The following is a 19823-nucleotide window of genomic DNA, read 5'->3' as shown; positions in this document are numbered from 1 at the left end:
AGGTTTTTTCCCTGACCCCCGTCTTTTTAATATTTCGAGATTAAAAACTTCTGACAGTACGACATATATAACAGCTGTCGTACATAAATATATTTATATTTTGATACACAGTCTAGTCTCATTAATTCGTTTTTTTACTCTATCATTGAAAACTCTTATATACTCTGTGCTATACAATTCAATGTTATATAACTTGGAAAATACAAGTTTCATTTTTTTTTTTTTTATCATTTTTATGATATATACATTATATTGAAGCTTGAATTTCTATGTAATCATAATTATTGTATCTGGTTGCATTTTTGCTTCTCGAATAATTAATTACTGTTGGCAAGAATTGACGTTTTCACTGTGTATAATAATTATATTTATTGCTTGCAAAAACGGTTTTAATATTCATTTGAATGTGATTCCTGATTACTTATCTCATTTTATATTAGGTATAAAGTAAATAAATGTATAAATATTAGGGATAAATAATAATTGAAATGAGAGATCTATTTAATACAATATTATAATAACAATATACTGTCTGAAAACTATTTTAAGTAATTAATTTGCCTGTTTAAAATGCCTTATTTTAAATATAGCCTTCTGTTTTATTAATAATTATTGTGATTATTGTAATTAATATGTAAATATAAATTGGATACAATTTTATATAAAATTAAAAAATAAAATTCACGAGAGACAAACAATTAATATTTTATAGGTAGTATAGGTACATATTGTAATAGATACCGAAAATTGTTACCATACAAAGATTTGAAAATGTGTTCTGATCATATCAATTCACACAGTTAATAGTTAAGGAGTTGCTGTAAAGTAAATTATAAAACATTAAAATATATATAATGAATGAAATGTATACTGATGTATTTATGTTAAACGTTACAGAGCGTGTAATGTCCACGCAGTTTAATGCTAATGAATTCGGCAGAACGCAGTTCGAGGCATTAATTCATACTCTATAGTACATAAAAATTATTGCCCAGAAAGATTGACTTTTCTTCTCACAATAATTTATACTATTATTATTGTAATACAATGGTAATACCCCTCCTCACACGAACGGATACAACACGTCTCGTTATGTTGTGCTACGAAATCCGAGCAATGTCTTCGTTATAACAAATAATAATGTAATTATTTTAATTATATTTTTTTAATTAAATTTAATAATAATTAGTGTTCAAGAGTTTTAACAAGTGCTTCCAATGTACATATTTTACTATAATATATTGCATGCACGACAACGTCGAATCTCTCGGTTCTCAGTATTCACAGAATTCAACGGAACAGAAAAAAAAATCAAAATACGAGATTTTCTATTCGCATAAAACATATTATCATTTAATATAATAACAAATTGATGTATACAGTTATAAAATAATATTATTAAAAATAAAAATCGAAAACTTTATGAGCTATAAGTAAAAATTTTTTTTAGTTTGTTGAGAATTTCAAGCTATCGAGTTCGACTTTTTCAAGTTAGTTCCAGTCACCGTGAATTTATACATAGTAATAAAAAAGTGTCATAGTAGTTGTATTAAGTTGGTTTTTTTATAATAATATTTTTAACATATAATTTTAGAAAATCGGTTACGTATTTGAGGGTAATAAATACTGTATTAATAAATTATTATTATTATTATTTTTTTTTTTTTTATCAAGGCATCAAATACATAGTTATTGAGTCATGTAAATATACAGTCATATAATTCTGATTTCCATAGGGTATCAAATAACTAATATAGGAGTATAAGTCTTAGAGTTTAAGCTACAAGACGATAATAAAACAATTTACAATAAGTCATGTGAATATATATTTATTATTTATTGCTCAAATTTTTGTGGCCTACGCTGAAATTATATCGTACTATAAAAGTGTCTGATTACTAAATTTATCTGACTACAAAAATGTTTGTAGGTTTTCGTAATTTGGTATCTCAAAATGAATGACTTAATTTAAACAGAAAAAGATTGTATTGAAATTAAATTAAAATATGTTTATCGAGATACATAAATAATTTACTACATCTCCTGAATATTTAAATTTGTGATAAAATATAAAATTTCAACAGTAATAAAATGTAATATACAATGTTTTTCTTTTAAAAAATAGTGGTTTTACATCATAATTTATTGTGAAAATGATTACAGTAATCGCGATATATGTAAAAATATTCATTATCTTCAATGCTTTCTGTGCTGAATGTTATATTTCTATCTCTCTCTCTCTATATATATATATATATACATAAATGATCGTGTGATGGTTAGTAGATACCTTCAAAAACCACAAAAGCTATTAAAGCCATATTCACATCTTAGGTTTGGTTTATGCTCCCATTATTTTATTTATTATTATTTTTTTTTAATGGTAACGCCAAAAAAAAAAAACCATTTCGGTCAATACAATATTTTTTAGATCAGCTTGCACCTTACATTTTCAACGAGCATCAAAATTGTTATTATCCACTTATATTATTTCTATACGAAGATTTAATAAGAATTTAATAAGTTAAATAGGTCATTGAAAATTTATTTTATACATAATATAATACTAATTTTCTTTCAAGCATAATTTAATTTAAAATTCCCCATAATGATACAGTTTTCAGAATTCACTAATAATTTATAAATTATTGTTGTTTTTGTATAAAGTGTGCATTCTATGTAAGAAAAAATAAAATTTAATGACATTAGTTACGTGTAATATTATAGTAATACAATAGTTCAGTAATTATAAATATTTAAATAAGAGTAGGTATAATAACAACTAACAAAATATTATATTTTACATAAAAGCTTATATTTACAGTATACCTAGATTCCATCATGTTTATTTTACGTTATAGTTATGTATTATGACTTTTATGGAAAAATGCGTTTGCTTATAATTTTTTTTTCTCAGATTCAAAATTAATTATATTTTTATGACGTGTGTCCACTATCCGTGCATTATTTATTTCATTCACGTTCATTTCACATCGTTTATGATTTATACATATTTACGTTTCTATTATTAAAGTTGATCTTTAAACTCTATCTGATAAATACTCAAATACATAAATGCGTTACAAAGTTTAACTGTGAAGTATTATTAATCAACCAATTATACAAAATAATTCTGAACCTATTATGCAATTATTCACATATATATTATTAATACGAAAAGTATTTCTGTAATATTTTTAATAATTAATTTTATTTTTATTATGTTTAAAAAAAGTAAATCGAACATTAGTTTGTTTTTTGTAGTAATTGAATTATACGAGTACCTACACAGCGTAGATTTTTTATTTATTTTCCGTATTATATCAAATCTATATAAACACGTTATAAAATAAGTTTGAAATAACTTCTTTTCAATAACCTACAATAACTTTCAAGAGAAAACAATGTTTTGACCAAACGGCAATTCCCCTTCATTTTTTCTAGTTGGGGGATGAAATATTAAAGATATTTTTTTTTGTTTTCCCCAAAGAATATAACACGTGTACTAAATTATGTGCCTGAATTCCGGAGGGAGCGTATATATAACCAAACGTACGGTCCCTAGTTATAATATTATTTTATAAAAAAAATGAGGGTATATGGGTGAAGATCGATCTATGGAACACATCTTAGATGCTCACACAAACACTTAAATACCGTCTTGTACATGTCTATATTGATTCATTCCGCAATCATAATATGAAACAACAAAGATAAATAATTGATACAATTTATTATATTTTGAGATTAGCGATCTTTTCAGAACTGAATACAACATGTAATGCAAAACGAGGGCGTTGACCGAAGTAATAGAATATCAAATGCCAATACGGAATGTATGTGTTTCATTTATGTACTGCTGCAACGCGTAAATATTTTATTACGATATATATTTTTGTAGAAAAGACGCAGTCAGTGTTGTCATCACGTTTTCGAATATTATGTAATACTTTTGTTGTGCATTCATCGTTCAGATGCCAAGTTTAAAAAGAAAAAAAACATTTGACCGTTGTGAATATAGAGAAGATTCATTTAATATACTGTATTAATATGATTACGATATTGTCGCCTCGACTTTGGCGCAGATCAAGATAACACTAACAACGGCTGTCCATTCATACGTACAATCATGTATGTAAATACAAAGCATATTCAATATGCATGTATATTGTATACATTACATATATTGATATATATATATATATATATATATATATGTGTGTGTGTGTGTGTATGTGTATGGATATATTTATTTATAACGTATACATACTGCATGTGGGACCGAATATATCATACTTATGGGTTTCGTGCAGGCGTATGCTGTATATATTATATTATAAAGACATTGACCGATGTTTATTAGGTGTGCAGTGCAGTGTGTCAGTCGTATTTTTTATATATATATATATAATAATGCGGGACAGTGTTCGTCATAAACACAGCTCATTGATTACTTCGGTAGTCTGCGCTCATCGTTGTATAGCTTAGCCAATATTGTAGGTAGCCGCCATTGGGTTCCTTTTCTACGAATATTTCTTTAACGACGTCCTTCACACGGTAGGCGACGCATGCTGTCGGACCGGCGCGGCGTTCAACGGTCCGGATAGGCGGCGGTGATAAAACGAATTCGAATCTCTTTTCACGCGAGAAAGAACACATTCGTTCGTCTCCGCTCTGACACGATTATAATTTATAAGACACGAAAATAGCATACCGCTATCGTGTGACGATTTTTCTCTCCGATTAGATCTATCATATTTTATAATGTACGTTCTCCGCCCATCCATATTAAAATGTAATAATACATATTATTTGTTATGTACGGAATAATTCGTCCCAACCTATGTACACTTATTTTATTCATATTATATCAGTATGATTTTTTTTACATAAAATGCATAATATGTACATATGAATGTAATAAAAAATTAATCGGTGTAAATAAGATTCAAAGGTCACAGCCACCGTCGTTTTGTTAATTAAAAAAAAAATGTTTTCTAATAAATACAAATTATAATGCGATTAATAAAAAGTAATTATGAATATAAATTACAATTTTAATAAAATAACGAGATCTTCCGTAAATTACTTCACATCTGATATTCACTAACAACTAGTTTTTTTCGAATCATGTATCAGATATATATATATATATACATATATTACAACATTTCATTTCGATTATACCTACTTATAATCATCTCACATTCTTACAGTTACAGTACATATATTATTCATATTTATGTAGATTTTAGTTCACGATTTGATTCGTTTAACCAATATTACTTATTCTTATTTAAAAATAGTTATATTACATCACAATTCAATCATAAAAATCAGTTTGTTTAAATATTATATGCAATATAGAATTATATTATACTTGTTTAAATAAAAAATATTATACAATTCAAACTGATCGACAAATGATGTATATACCATTATTTCTATTTATCCATACTTTACATATAGCAACCGTTTGTTTAACATTAATGTATACACACTGCAGATATCTGTCGTTTAGCCAGCTTATACTATTACAGTATTATATAATATATACGTCACAGTCGTGTCTATTTAAGCACGTTTGTAATTCGACCAAGAAAAGTTTTTTTCATTTGTCAACATAAATCCATCTATTTCAATCCTTATATATATGGCCGCGATATTCGAATCGAATATGTCATTTGAAATCTTTTATACGAAAAACGAGAATAAATTATATCCCCCGAGAAGAACTCGTCGAATATAATTCAAAGTAGGTACTTATAATATATACCAATACCTTTTATGACGTGCGTTGAGCATATTATTTTAAAGGGGTATCGTTTCAAAAACGATTGCATTTTTTTCAATGTTTTCTATTGCTACGTTATATAATATGTTTATACAGTAGAAACTTTCTAATCTGAAAATCCGAAATGTATAGTACCTATTGTCAAATTATCGAAAAAAAAATGAATATTTAAACTGCAAAAATCAGGTACAAATTAAAACCCATTTGTTTTCATTGCATTTTTATTAAACTATGTGTGTAGATGTAATTATATTAATATCACAGGCCAACTTTTTATATTTTAAAATTCCAATAATATCTTTGAAAGATTCAATAACATTGAATTATTTAACATAAAAATAAAATTTTATCTAGATATGGTAAAAATAGGGTGGATCGACGGCATTGCTGGAATATCAATATCATTGTACATAATATATAACTAATAATTGTTTTAAATATTAAATTTTAATACATTCTTTTTTAGTTAGTATTTGCATCGCATTCTCTGTTTAATCGAAATATTTTTTCGGAAGAGTTCTCTAAATGAGTAAATATTCATATATTATTATTATCATTTCAGGTATGAAAATCGCGCATGAAGGAAAAATAATCAACTGTAGTAGCATAGAATATACATACGTATGTGTAATAAAATTCCATGCTAACCACAAAGCAAAGATAAATTAATATAAGGTTATTATTGTTCTGGCTCATTATATTGGACAATATACTAAATTTTATACATGTATATAATATGTATTGTTGTACGTCCACTTAACCACAAATCCTTGACTTTACGACGTTCGTCGGAATTTTTTACTATGCTAAGTTAATAGAATGCACTGCAGGGTTTGCGCTGGTTTTAGTAACCACAATTTGACAATGGTAACTGGTAAAAGCATAATAGCTGGTAGACGCGTGTCGCTTGTATACTTATTACTACCTATACGATTGATGTTTATCGGTACAGATGGAAATAATAAATTTATTTCTGTGAAATATATAACAAGAGCCCTGCAGCAGATGCAGCGGTGTGCCGTACATAAATGGTTATCTAGTTGAAAAGTAATTTACTTAAATTAACGACAACGATGTCAAACAGACGTCGCGGGCAGCCATTCATTTTTCTTAAATACAAAACTTAAAGACTTCATTTCAGACAATTATAATAACTAATTTGTTCACGCGTCCACCCATTTGTGTGTGGTCCGCTTCGAACGAGGGGTGTGTCAACATCTAAACAGCCGAACAACTTTTGTACATAAAAAATATGACAAACGACTCGCTCAAAAGTCAACCGACACTATCTTATTTACAATTGTCGTGCAATTTATCTACAGTTGTTCCTGTTTCGAGTGTAATGAATTCCAAAATATGTTTTCATTTTCAGCCCCTACCCTTAACTGTGATACAATATACATTTATAAAACGAAATACAAATTTGTAAGACCTTGAACATAACTTTGTATAGTTAAGTTATTGGTTCATGTATTAAATATATATAGACATATATTTATATAAATTTTTAATTCTGTAATTATCGAATATTAAGTAAATTTTAAACGTATGATATAATGACAATATAAAATAAATAGATATATACGAGCGAAAATGATTAATAAATATGTATAGATATTATTGCCAGTGATATACTGAAATGAAAATGATTATTGTTTACTGTAATTTAATGAAAAAAAGGTCTAGTTACATAAAAAGAAAACGCTAATGTTAAAAAGTCTTATTTTTATTCATCCGGGTGGTCTCGTGAATAAAATTAAATTAAAAAAAAATATGAATAAATTAAAACCCGTGTAAGTCTGTATTATAATATACGTATTTTAAATAGTTATAAGTATACTGCATTATAGTATCCAAGTTTTCGTAAAACGTGTTTCTTTTTTAATTTTTTCGTTAGACCACATGGTAAATTGGATCTAATTAATATAGGTTGGCGCATATTACCAGAAACTATTTTTTTTTTTGAAGAGGAGCAAGCGTATCACGAAACAGCTATTTTTGTACGCGTCACGCCACCGTTGCCGGTGGTTGGGCTGACTTTGTGTGCCAAAGACATTCTTTTTAGTGAGAGAAAACTGAGTTTCAGACATAATATACGTACCATTCGTTTTGTATTATGTCGCCTAAATTTTCGACTGGAATTATTAGACTATGTATTATGTAATAATGACGATGGCGAGGAAGACAAAGAAGTCGAAGGAGAAAATAAAACCGGGTTAAAATATCATTATTTTGCTATTGTCATTCAATAATATATACATTGTTTTGTTTTTATATTATTTTAACCCGCAATTAGATTATATTCTTAAACACCACCATTCTGTATCTACCATAAAGTATTCATGTTTAGGGTGAACGTGCACAAACACACTTAATATTTTTGTGAACATATAATTTTATTTAAAACGCGAAATTCAACGTACACTAATTCTAAGATTTTCAGTAAGTTTCAAGTGCGTTTTTTGAGTTTACTTTTAGCCAGTTCACTGCAGCGGTACAGAACACGTGCAATGTTTTTCATTTCCGGCGCCAGCACGCAGCATTGGTAGTAGCAGCGGGTTTTTCCCGGGACATATCTCGGGACCGGAATTAACGAGCTGTGATTATTTGTCCAACGTCCACTATAGCACTACGTGCGTATATATATATAAATAGCGCGCGCAAGCACACACACACACACATTCACATACACCACTCTTCCACCAACCCAGTAACTACTTTACACTTGTGCATGAATACGATGTGTGTGAGTGTGTGTACAGGGAAGGTTTTTCCCTCAGGGTAGTTTTCCACATTTGCGGGCCCGTTGAATATGACGAGTGCGCGTGGCACAGCCTTTTGTCATTCGTTAAGCGTTTTAATGGAATTTCAGAGTCCGAACAATCCTCCCTCACCCGCCCCCGAGCTCACAAAATTCCCGCTTCTCACTTCCCTATATTCAAGTTCTACCCACGCACCGTCCCGAGCGGCGCACCTTTTTTGAAAAAGGCAAATGTATGTGTCTGACTGTGGCCATTTGTAGCGCTCCGTCACCGCCACCACTCTTATCCCTATCATAGTACCCCACCGCGTCTAGTCCAAATATCAGACTGCTGAAAGTTTCACCAATGTGCAGTGCGTACGTATATTATTTTGTGTATACGATGACGACGACGACGACAACGACAGCGTTGGTAGAGGTGGTGGTAGACCGTTGATGCAACGCGTAGCGGCGGGGGCAAAAAGTAAAACGCATCAATTTTCCCCGGCGAAACCTTTTCGTATTATAAAACGGGTAAACGACCCGCAGGAAACAAAACATAGATTTGGCCAGGCCAAAAAAAAATATAAACGTTGGGAGACATTAAGTAGTGGGGAGAACACGCGCATTGTACAGTACATATTTATATACTTATATATTATATATATATTTAGACAGAGATAAAAAATAACAATAGCAGTAAAACTGAAAAAAATGTTCAAAATATCTATTTTGACGGTAACGGTTTTTTCCTGTACCATATAATTATGTATTCCAAACCTTTGGATAACAAAATGATCAAATGATGTCCAATGCAGGAGACAATTATCAATCATATTATAATATTATATAGTGTATAGTATAATTGATTATATAACACAAACTTATTACTATTGTTTGTATTAAAATCCTGCTTTTTTTTTCTATACGTATACACTTCTTTACAGAAAGAGATAAAACGATAAATATTTATAATTTCAGTAATCCTTATCTATACACATCTATAATTAATGAAGGGACTAACATGCAAAATCTATTATGTATCTTACATTTGTATTTGTTTATATAAATCTATTATATTATTGTACATATCATACGATTATATATTATTATACGGACTAAAGTAAATTGTATAATAATTCTGTTGTAAAGGATATTGTGTTGATGTAAATAATTGGATTTTTAAACATATTAAGCATATTTCTATAACTATACAGATACCTAGAAAATAATTTAACTTAAAAAAAAAAATTATTTTAAATTTAAAATGCACGTTCTTAACTACATAGATACACACAATTTGCTTAGTATGTTTTTCGATACTTTTAGAATAAATAAATAATCATAATTACATTAAATTGCAAATATATTATTCAATCGTCATTTATCCGAAATAATAATAAATTATTATAAAAAGCTAATTTTCTATAAATTTAAAACAAATAATTAGACAGAAAAAAATTATGAAAACATTGTAACACAATTTAAAAGACTTTATACGGGGTGATATATTAAACATAAGACACATATTATTTCAAAAAACACTGATGATTTTAAATTTATTTTTTTTTTAACTATGCATATTTAAAATTATGTGCGAACTGAGTAATGGAAAACGGTTAGTAGAGTACCCTTCTACCACTCCATTTCACTGTTTATACTTTAAATACTTATAGCTCATAAACTAATTATCTAAAATACGGTTTTTATGTACATATTATCAAAATCACAAAAAAATTAGTCTTCTTTGAAATAAAAAATTAAAAATATATATTAAAAAAAAGAAAAACATTAAAAAAAAAAATAAGTTACGATAAAAATTTTAAAAATAATATTTTTTTTTAGAAAATTTCAGGTTTTAATTATAAAAAATGTCAATAGTTTGATGATATAATAAATTGTATTGAATGGGTCACATATTTAATAGAATTGTATTATATGTTACAGGTATAAATAATAAAATTCTGCATTATACATATTTACTGTAGCTACATGTTTTAACTACATGTAGCTACAGTAAATATTTATATTTAATCATGAATCTATTTTGTGGTGTACTTATAATGCTTTTTAAAAGGACTATCATCACACCATAATCAATGAAAAAATAAATTTTTATAATGATGGCATGTAAAAAATAAATAATAATGTAGTCTTTTATATTATTAAAACATATTTTACACTAAAATAAAGTTTTTAATTAAATTTTTAGCATCAATAAAAACGGCATTTATATGCAACAATTTTTTTTTAAATTAATGTTTTGTAATATTATACCTGGGAATTAAGAATAATGAATTTGTATTTTGTTTATTATTATTTAATTTTTTCTAACAGGTCAATTGATTTGAAATACATCGTTGAATCTCAGAAAACATAATTTACGTCTAGAAATAATACAAGTCATTTGTTCATATATTTTAATAAATTATTTCTTAAACATATATTTATTAAAAATACGTGATATACACAGGTATTAACAAATCAATAACTTAATTTTGAATTTATCATTTAATGAATTACTTAGTCTTTTTAATTTTATTAGTTTAACTTATTAAATATTTGTATTTGTCGTACATGTTAACTTAATTTATAATAGAAGATAAATTTCAAATTCACTCTCAAAATTCATTAAATAAAGTTTTCATACATTTTAAAATGTAATTTTTTATTTTTAAAATATAAATAATTGTACTTAATAATTTTGGTATTTAATTTTGACATTCCTGGTAAATTAATGTTGACCCGCTGACAAAATCATTTGTAAGAAACTAAAATTAACGCAGCTGGCATAATGACCTAGTTAAAAAAAAAAATATTAACTCTATATATGTACAATATTATAATATATCGAATTTTTGACCGTTTAATACGTTTTCGCACATTTACAGTACTATCATAGTGTACACATTACATACTGTATTATAATATAATAATAGTTCATTACCACGATAGAATGTATTATAACAATATTTTGTCCGGTTAGCAGCAACAACATTACTTTCAATTCAACTGTAATGCGTTTGTAATCTCAAAACACCAATCGGACGTCACTATAATAATATATTATATATTGTGTACAGAAAATGTGTCATTTATAGGTATGTCACGGCTATACACAATGTATGATTTTAATTATTGTTTTTTCTTTGCGTCCGATCTATCAACCTCAAAATACGTTCAGATCATAAACGTAGGTAGGCACCAGGCACTAAGTAGATACTATGATATATTATATTATGTAGCGCGTCTAGACGAATGTTGTCTTATATGCTTATAGTGCTTATAGTCTATACTTGCACGGACGCGATTTAGACGTCGTTCTCGTTCGAATAGTGCAGACACGCTCGACTGTACGTACACGCATGCACACGTCATATACGTATGTATAATTTATTGCACCAAACCTGAGACATACATGACATATTTATGTATATCACACTTATCGTGTGAGCATACGTTTAACAGTAATACACTAGTGTGTGCACTATCTATAGGTACGCATGTTATACAGTATGTACATTTATGTAGTATTTATTACATATTATAATATAGTGCTTTCGGTGAGGTGGAATATATTACAGATAATGTTCAGTGTACCATAAATATACGTTAATAATTGAAATTGTTCATTTACCGATATCGTTATCTGACTCTAACACAGGGTTGCTTCTGTGAAGTATATAAATTGATATATTTTTTATACATTTTGAATGGAGCGATTTTATTAGTTTGCCAATGGCATGCATATTTTTAATTTTTATTTTTTGTGTCTGCCATCATCTAGTAGATCTGTAGTAATAATGCTTTGTTCTATAACTTCACTCAAAGTGGTTTTTTGAAGCAAATTAGACCATTTTTGAACTTTGGAAGATCAAAAGAATAAAAATGTCCAGTATTTATCAAAATAATTGTGAGATACAAAAAAAAACTAACATTTTACCAGTAGTATTTTCTTATGGCTATTTAATTGGTTTTAGTCTTCATTGGTATAGTTATTCGTTAATCGCTAATCGCAAACTTCCACTCACTACATTGTAACTCTATATTACGAATATCATAATATTTCATAACATTTTAGAATAGGTATGTATGCATTTATAACAATTAATATATATATATATTTAAATTTAACCATTGAATCCTAGAACATCAATAATTTAGCTTTTATACTCGAGAAGTCTCGACTTTGAGAAGAAAAACAATTGATAATTTTTCTACATATTATTTTAAAAATTATAGTAATTATTGTACTTCTTTGAAAAGACGGTTTTAAGGATGTAGCTATCGTTGTATACACAATGAAATATCATCTAAATATAATATGTATTTATGTCACATCTAGGTGAACAGTAAGTGAATATAAAAAATTTTTACTAAATTATCTACATGGTTATAAAAATATTTATATAATAAATTTTATTAACTTGATCAATATTACGATATAACTTCTTCTTTTTTTTAATTTTAAGATAAGATGTTCCTAGCCTTGGCTATCTACATCAACGATATAATAATATATGCTAACAAATTACAATGTTTTATTTTTTTTTTAACTGGAATATTAAGAATATTCTGTTTTTACTGATAAAAATTATTGACGTTCAGTTTAAAAAAATAATATATATTACTGAGACTTAAAAAATATATAAGTATAGATGAATTAATGATATAACAAAATTAAAATATATTACGTAGGTATACCTATAATTTTTCCTCTACATAATATTATCGTATATTATAAAGACTTCGCTTACCTATAGGACTCTTAATTGCGGTAGGTATACGTTGAGATTTTGAATTAATATTTCGCATGTAAAATGATGACAGGCTGCATTATTATGTTATAATACTGTTTTTTATGGTTAAATGCATGTAAAATACATTATTATTATTATACTTGCAACAACTGACATTTAAACGAGCGCATATTAATAATGTATAACAATTTATACATTTAAGATAAACTGTGTTATTATCAAGAAAAAAAAATTGCTATTTATAAAAGTTTTGTCGGTTATATTTCCGTGCACAATATTATGTACTATAATATCACAGTATGACCTACTCAATTTTTCTTCTCCTGGTTATGAATTGAATACATTTGTCACCATTAAGATTCACAACCTAGAAAAATAGTAAATCATGTTTATTGTACAATATACGGTTGTAGAGTTATGATTTCGTTCCTGAATTAAAATCACGGTAGCTACGGTATATTATGTACATCATTATATTGTATTTTTATCTTTGAAACGGATAATGATCCAGTAGTGATAAGTTTTATTTTATTTCTCAATAGGCCGATTTTGACGTTTAGTACGATTTAAATTATTTTGTACATTACGAATCGATTACATATCATACAAATGACATTCGGTCATGATTTTATTTTGTACCTAACTAGTATACTTACTATACTTAAAACACAGTTATCGCTAGTATTGATTCATTTTATATGATGTGTGATAAGTATATCTACCTATATTATTTGCGCAATATTATAACCATATATATATAACCTTTTATATATTTAAAAGGTTGATGAATATGACGCTTTGACCAAATTAGAAACTTCCTAGTTGCTGTACTATTTCGAAATACGTTTTATACTTCGCAAATAAATTTACTGTAGTTCTTTATGCATGAAAAAAGCAATAATGTTATTGCTATCGCGTCTACTATGTTCTGTTCCATTAACTCGTTACTGTTACGGGACACTTATTATACGGTCACAATATACGCTACTTATAGGTAGTGAGTGCCAATAAGATAAAACATTGTATTGTTACAAATATTTTTTGTTTTGAAGAGCAGAGTAGCAGAACCAACACTGTAGGACATCCCTGTACCACTCTACATCATTCATCAAAACTTGAGATACTTATGAGTCATGAGTCATAACTAATTAAATACACATTAAAAGTTAAGTTTTTATAAACAAAAATATTCTAAAAAAAATATTTTGCATCTAAGTTGAAAATCAAAATTTTACATTATCAATCAAAAAATAAAAGATTTAGAATGATAAAAATAGTAAAAAAATTATTGTTTTTAAAATATATATATTTATATAAAAAATACTTTTTATGTTAATAGTGTTGATAGTTTTCAAAATAATGAATGTCTTCTATTAAAAAAATGTTTGCGTTTTACAGGTCGTCTGCCCCAGTCGGAACAACTGAAGCAGCAGCCACAGGCGTAATACAGACCAAACCCAGCTCTCGCCGCGGATATTATAATCGGATACCAATCACCATCACATACAAGGTACGACTAATAAGTATACACACAACGTGTAATAAACGCTTATAATGTATATATGTATAAAATATGTGTACACTATACATAGATAGTATACGTGCAATCATCTAAAATTATATATTATGTTTTAAGTGTAATACACGTCGCCCGAGTGTTGCGACCTCGATGAGATTACCTGAGAATGTATAATATATTTATATATCTGCTGCATCGGCCTTGCAGCCGTGTGCAATGTGCATTAAAGTATACATAATAAATATATATAGATAGTTAATAGTTATTATGTGTATCGCAAAATACCGATAAATAAAACAATATCTTTAACAAACATTAGAATATATATTTATTATTTTTTTTTTCTATAGATAATATTATGGTTAATAAATAATATCTAGAATAAAAAATTAATAATTGAAATCGAAATTATTGCTAATTTTTTTCAATTATTGCAGAAACAATTATAATAGTGTCATGATTTATCTACACTAAAAAAATTCAGGGAAGACGGCAGCAGTGCGATGAGCATATAAATAGACGTAGCTTTATTGTAATAAGACCGATTTCAATCGATAAAATAATAGTGTGCAAAAAATTAAACAAAAAAAAAATAAATATTATTTGAGCATTTTATTATTATCTTTCTTCGAGTTCGCAAAAATAAATTAATAATAATATACTATAAACACGATGTGATATTATGATGTGCCTACGACAAAACTGCACTAGCCCGTAACCGAAGTATAAGTACCTATGATGTGCACTCTTGATGACTTAATTTCAAGAATAGCCAATGGGCATAAAAAAACGCAATGCACAGTTTTTTTAACTTGTATTATAATATATTATTCGATTATAATGACCGAATATATACGTATGCATATATACATATAGTAATAATAATATACATGCGTAATAATAATAAAACCATTATTATAGAGCTATATAGATACAGATGAGTTGCAGTATATAGATATCTATGTACTCGTTCACGTCTCCCCTTAGATCTCACGCCATGGCTAAACTTTCCCATCGTCCATTTATCCCCTCTACGCAATCTGCGGTATGGTAACCACTGTACCCGCCCAACCAAATTTCAGTAGGTATATACAATCGTCGTGCGCGCGGTTTTCGACTACATTAAAAACGAATAATACAACAACAACAACAATAATAATATTATTATTATTATTATTATTATATTGTAATAATAGCGGCAGCAACAGCAGTTGCGGCGGTCGTCGACGGTGAAGAAATCATACGTATTAAAAAAAAATTAAAAAGAAGAGAAACCAGTTCTCTGTACGAAACACAGAAATTATGGGTTCCTAAACGAATAGCGAGTAACGACCTATCGTTACACATAATAATATATTAAACATTATAAACATGTTAATAATATTATATTACACGATTTGCGTACATCTATAAATAATACTCAGAGAAGCATACGATGATCGTTCTTCTAACTGGCTACATCATCACATAATATATTATACATATATTATAGTATTATGTTATAAATACGTCGTGATTTTCACTAACAAAGTTTAAATTTTGAAGTGTAGATGCGGGTAGTTGCGTATTCCCATAATCCTATGCGTAGAACTTCGATCATTGTTTTTGGAGTTATAGTATGTATCTATCCCGTGTACACAATTGACGTTCTTGAGCTAAATTATATATTTATTAACCTATACAACATTCTACGTTATTTTTTATAGTACCGTGAGGTTACTACAAACACCATTTTTATATGTACTTGAGAGAAATTTATAAAAATTAAATATTTTTGTCACTCCATATAATAGATATATAACTCCACCCAAAAAGACACTATAGATACTCACAAAGTTGTTTTATATAAAATTATTCAGGCACACGTGTCATTTATCGATAAAGTAAATAAATGAAAAATGTTTATGCATTGTCAGTATCAACTAAATATCAATACGTGTCAAATTATAATATACTACCTATATTCTACGCATAACTTCTATTTTTAAAATGCCATGCATTTCTATTTTTTATTAAAACTACGTATACATATTACTAAAACACATCGGTTCTTAAAAGATTATTTAAATATACATACATGTAGAATTAAGTATTTAAATATTTGAAAAGGTTGTATCATGAATAAAAATGACATTGATGAATTACCAATAACGGAGTTTCAAATATTGTTTTGTTTTTAAAGTAAATGAGCACTTTAAATAACCAAGTTATATAAACCTGCAATACCCATAATATTTAGAATAAAAAAAAAAAATAATAATTTTTCGAACCCGACTCAAGTGTACGTTTTTTCTTGTTTAAATATTTTTACTCATTAACATTATCATAATATATCAAATCACATAGTTGTTTCAATAATATTACATATGTATAGCGATTATTAACATAATAATTTGGCTTCAATTATACAAATTGTTACAACGGTTTGTTATTCTCCTAAAACACTAAATAGAAAATTATAAATTAGATATAATAAAATATTTATTACATACATAATAGTGGTAGATATATATATATATATATATATAGATATAGATATAGATATAGATAAAGTAGTGGAATAAGATGTCTTCTTATACGTATAGTAAAAAGATTACGCTTAAAATAAAATAAATTATTATTTAAAAATTAAAAAATGTGCAAGTATCATAATATAACACTAAGCGTATATATTATATTTTATGCACTATACTCATTGGAAGTCGTAATTACAATAAATATGTTGCAGTAAATGTTTATTTGTATTGATTATGTAATATTGTAAATTCAAAGTTCAACATAGATGATCTTTGAGTATGAGCATACAATATTTTCGGCACGGTATCGTATCTATATCTATTATTATTAGTAAATAATAAAATTTATTGCTAATCAAATTTTGTATAGGTGTTACGTAAATTCATAACTATTGAAGTATAACATTAATCATAAATTTACCTACTACATTTTATTTAGTCTATTACGATTTATAATTATCTATTTACAATAACAATCTATATTGAACAAATACTAAATGAGTATATACATATTATAGAATAAAGAAATTTGTTTATTATTAGTTGATATAACTACTAATTTATATTTCAAAGAATAAATACATTTAGACATAAAACATGATGTTCTTGGTCACATAATTAATTCCACTAATTTAATAAGATCGGTTTTAAATCATTTGGATTTCGCCTTAAATTTTTTTTGAACTATAAAAACACTCCTCCAGTTCTGAATTAATGTAAATTCCACCGGCATTATGAAAACCCAAATTCAATTTGGTGCTCACTATCGTCTATCATATAAACATTTATATGTTTATAAATTAACTAATAAAATCTTTTCGTCAACTATGATTAGATATAGGTGAGGAAATTGAATTTATGCTGTATACGTTTTATCAGAATAAAACATTAAAATTAAAAATATATTGCTAATGGATATTACTACTACGATGAAGCATATTATTTAATTATATGAAAAAGGATATATAAAAATGTTATTATGTTCATTGACATTTATTAATAAAGTTATAATAGAAACCAGAAAATACAAAATGGTTGGTTTTTAATTTTTCTTATGTACTGTTTTAAAATATAATGCATCTAAAATCTCTGTGAATAATGTAGTAAGTGTTTGTTCAAATGTATTCCGACTACAAACAGGTGGAAAAAAAAATGTAAAATTCAATTTATAGTTTCATAAACGATTTTCGGCAGACCACACGTTAACGTTTTATCATGTATAATCTGATTTTTGTTTAGCTAAATAGATAATCTAGATATGCGATTGAACGCGTGCGAATGAAATTTTATTAAATTTGTGGATACTACAACTATTATATAAAAAAACTAATAAATAATAATATTATTACTGTGTTGTGTCGTGCGTTCGTATATATTTGTATAATATCGTGATTACTGGCTACATTTTATTAACCGACGTCGTTATGATATGTAATAACGTTTCGTAATATTGGTTTAATGCTCAAATGCATAGCAACAACGAAACGAATGTATAAATACACAGTATAGGTACACATTGTATATACACTTGCTACGTGCTCAGTTGATTGATCGGGAAATAATTTAATTGAAATTAATTTTATATTCATTCATCGTTTTGTATACATATGTAATATGTACGCGCCTCAAGCAATATTCGTATTAATATATTATTTTTTTTTTTTTATTATTGTTTCACCGACGACGTGCTATGGCTAGCTACTTGTTGATTATAATTAAAAGTAATATTGTACAATATGAATCTCCATGACACATACATAATATATTATACTGTATAGTTATAAATACTCGCAGCATGTTATTTTAAAGTGACCGTTAACTAAAAAAGCAATACATATAAATATATATATATATTTATATATATATATGTTATTAAAGTATACGTTGAAAATAATATTATTTCACATACACCTACTAGTAGGTATATGTGTGATTGTGACCTACAACATTAATTATATAATATTATGACACACGTATAATGTATAAACCAGATGACATAAAAGTTTAGACAAAGAATTGTAATACACACGATATATAATGTAGATATTATACAGTATATTTTAATTTATAATATGAATAATTTTGATGTTAAGTGTTTTTTTCACAGTCGACGTTAAAATATCATTATTATTTAGATATATTATTATAGGTATATAGATTAACGATTGTTTTAATTTATTCGAGTTTAAATTGGATTTTAAGTGTATACTATTTATTAATAATTCAATCAGATGATAATCGTCAAGAATTATTATTTTTATTGTAATTTATTATAATAATGTATTTATTTTTTTGCTCCTCTACATAATAATATAATTGTATATATCATACAATTTAATGATAATTAAATTTTTGATATAAATTCGTTAGAATTGTTAAAATAACATGTATTTTAACAGACATTTTTGATGAAATAATACAGTAAGCAAGTACCTACAAGATCTAGATACTTAAAATTTGATTCTAAAGTAGATACTGCTAAAATATTTATATT

At 26.8% G+C, this 19823-nt stretch overlaps 1 long non-coding RNA gene across 1 annotated transcript in view; it reads left to right on the top strand.

Moving 5' to 3' along the window:
- Window positions 1–19823, top strand: part of LOC112597819 — a 93190-nt gene that overhangs the window by 13132 nt on the left and 60235 nt on the right. Inside the window, exon 2 of the long non-coding RNA XR_003114862.1 lies at window positions 14693–14804. This is a non-coding gene — a long non-coding RNA (uncharacterized LOC112597819). The remainder of the gene's footprint in view (window positions 1–14692; window positions 14805–19823) is intronic.

The sequence above is a fragment of the Melanaphis sacchari genome, unplaced genomic scaffold, assembly GCF_002803265.2.
Source record: "Melanaphis sacchari strain LSU unplaced genomic scaffold, SCAv2.0 Contig0_pilon_pilon, whole genome shotgun sequence".
Taxonomy (NCBI): domain Eukaryota; kingdom Metazoa; phylum Arthropoda; class Insecta; order Hemiptera; family Aphididae; genus Melanaphis; species Melanaphis sacchari.
Note: the sequence above shows the minus strand (reverse complement) of the source record. Positions and strands in the feature narration are given on the sequence as shown.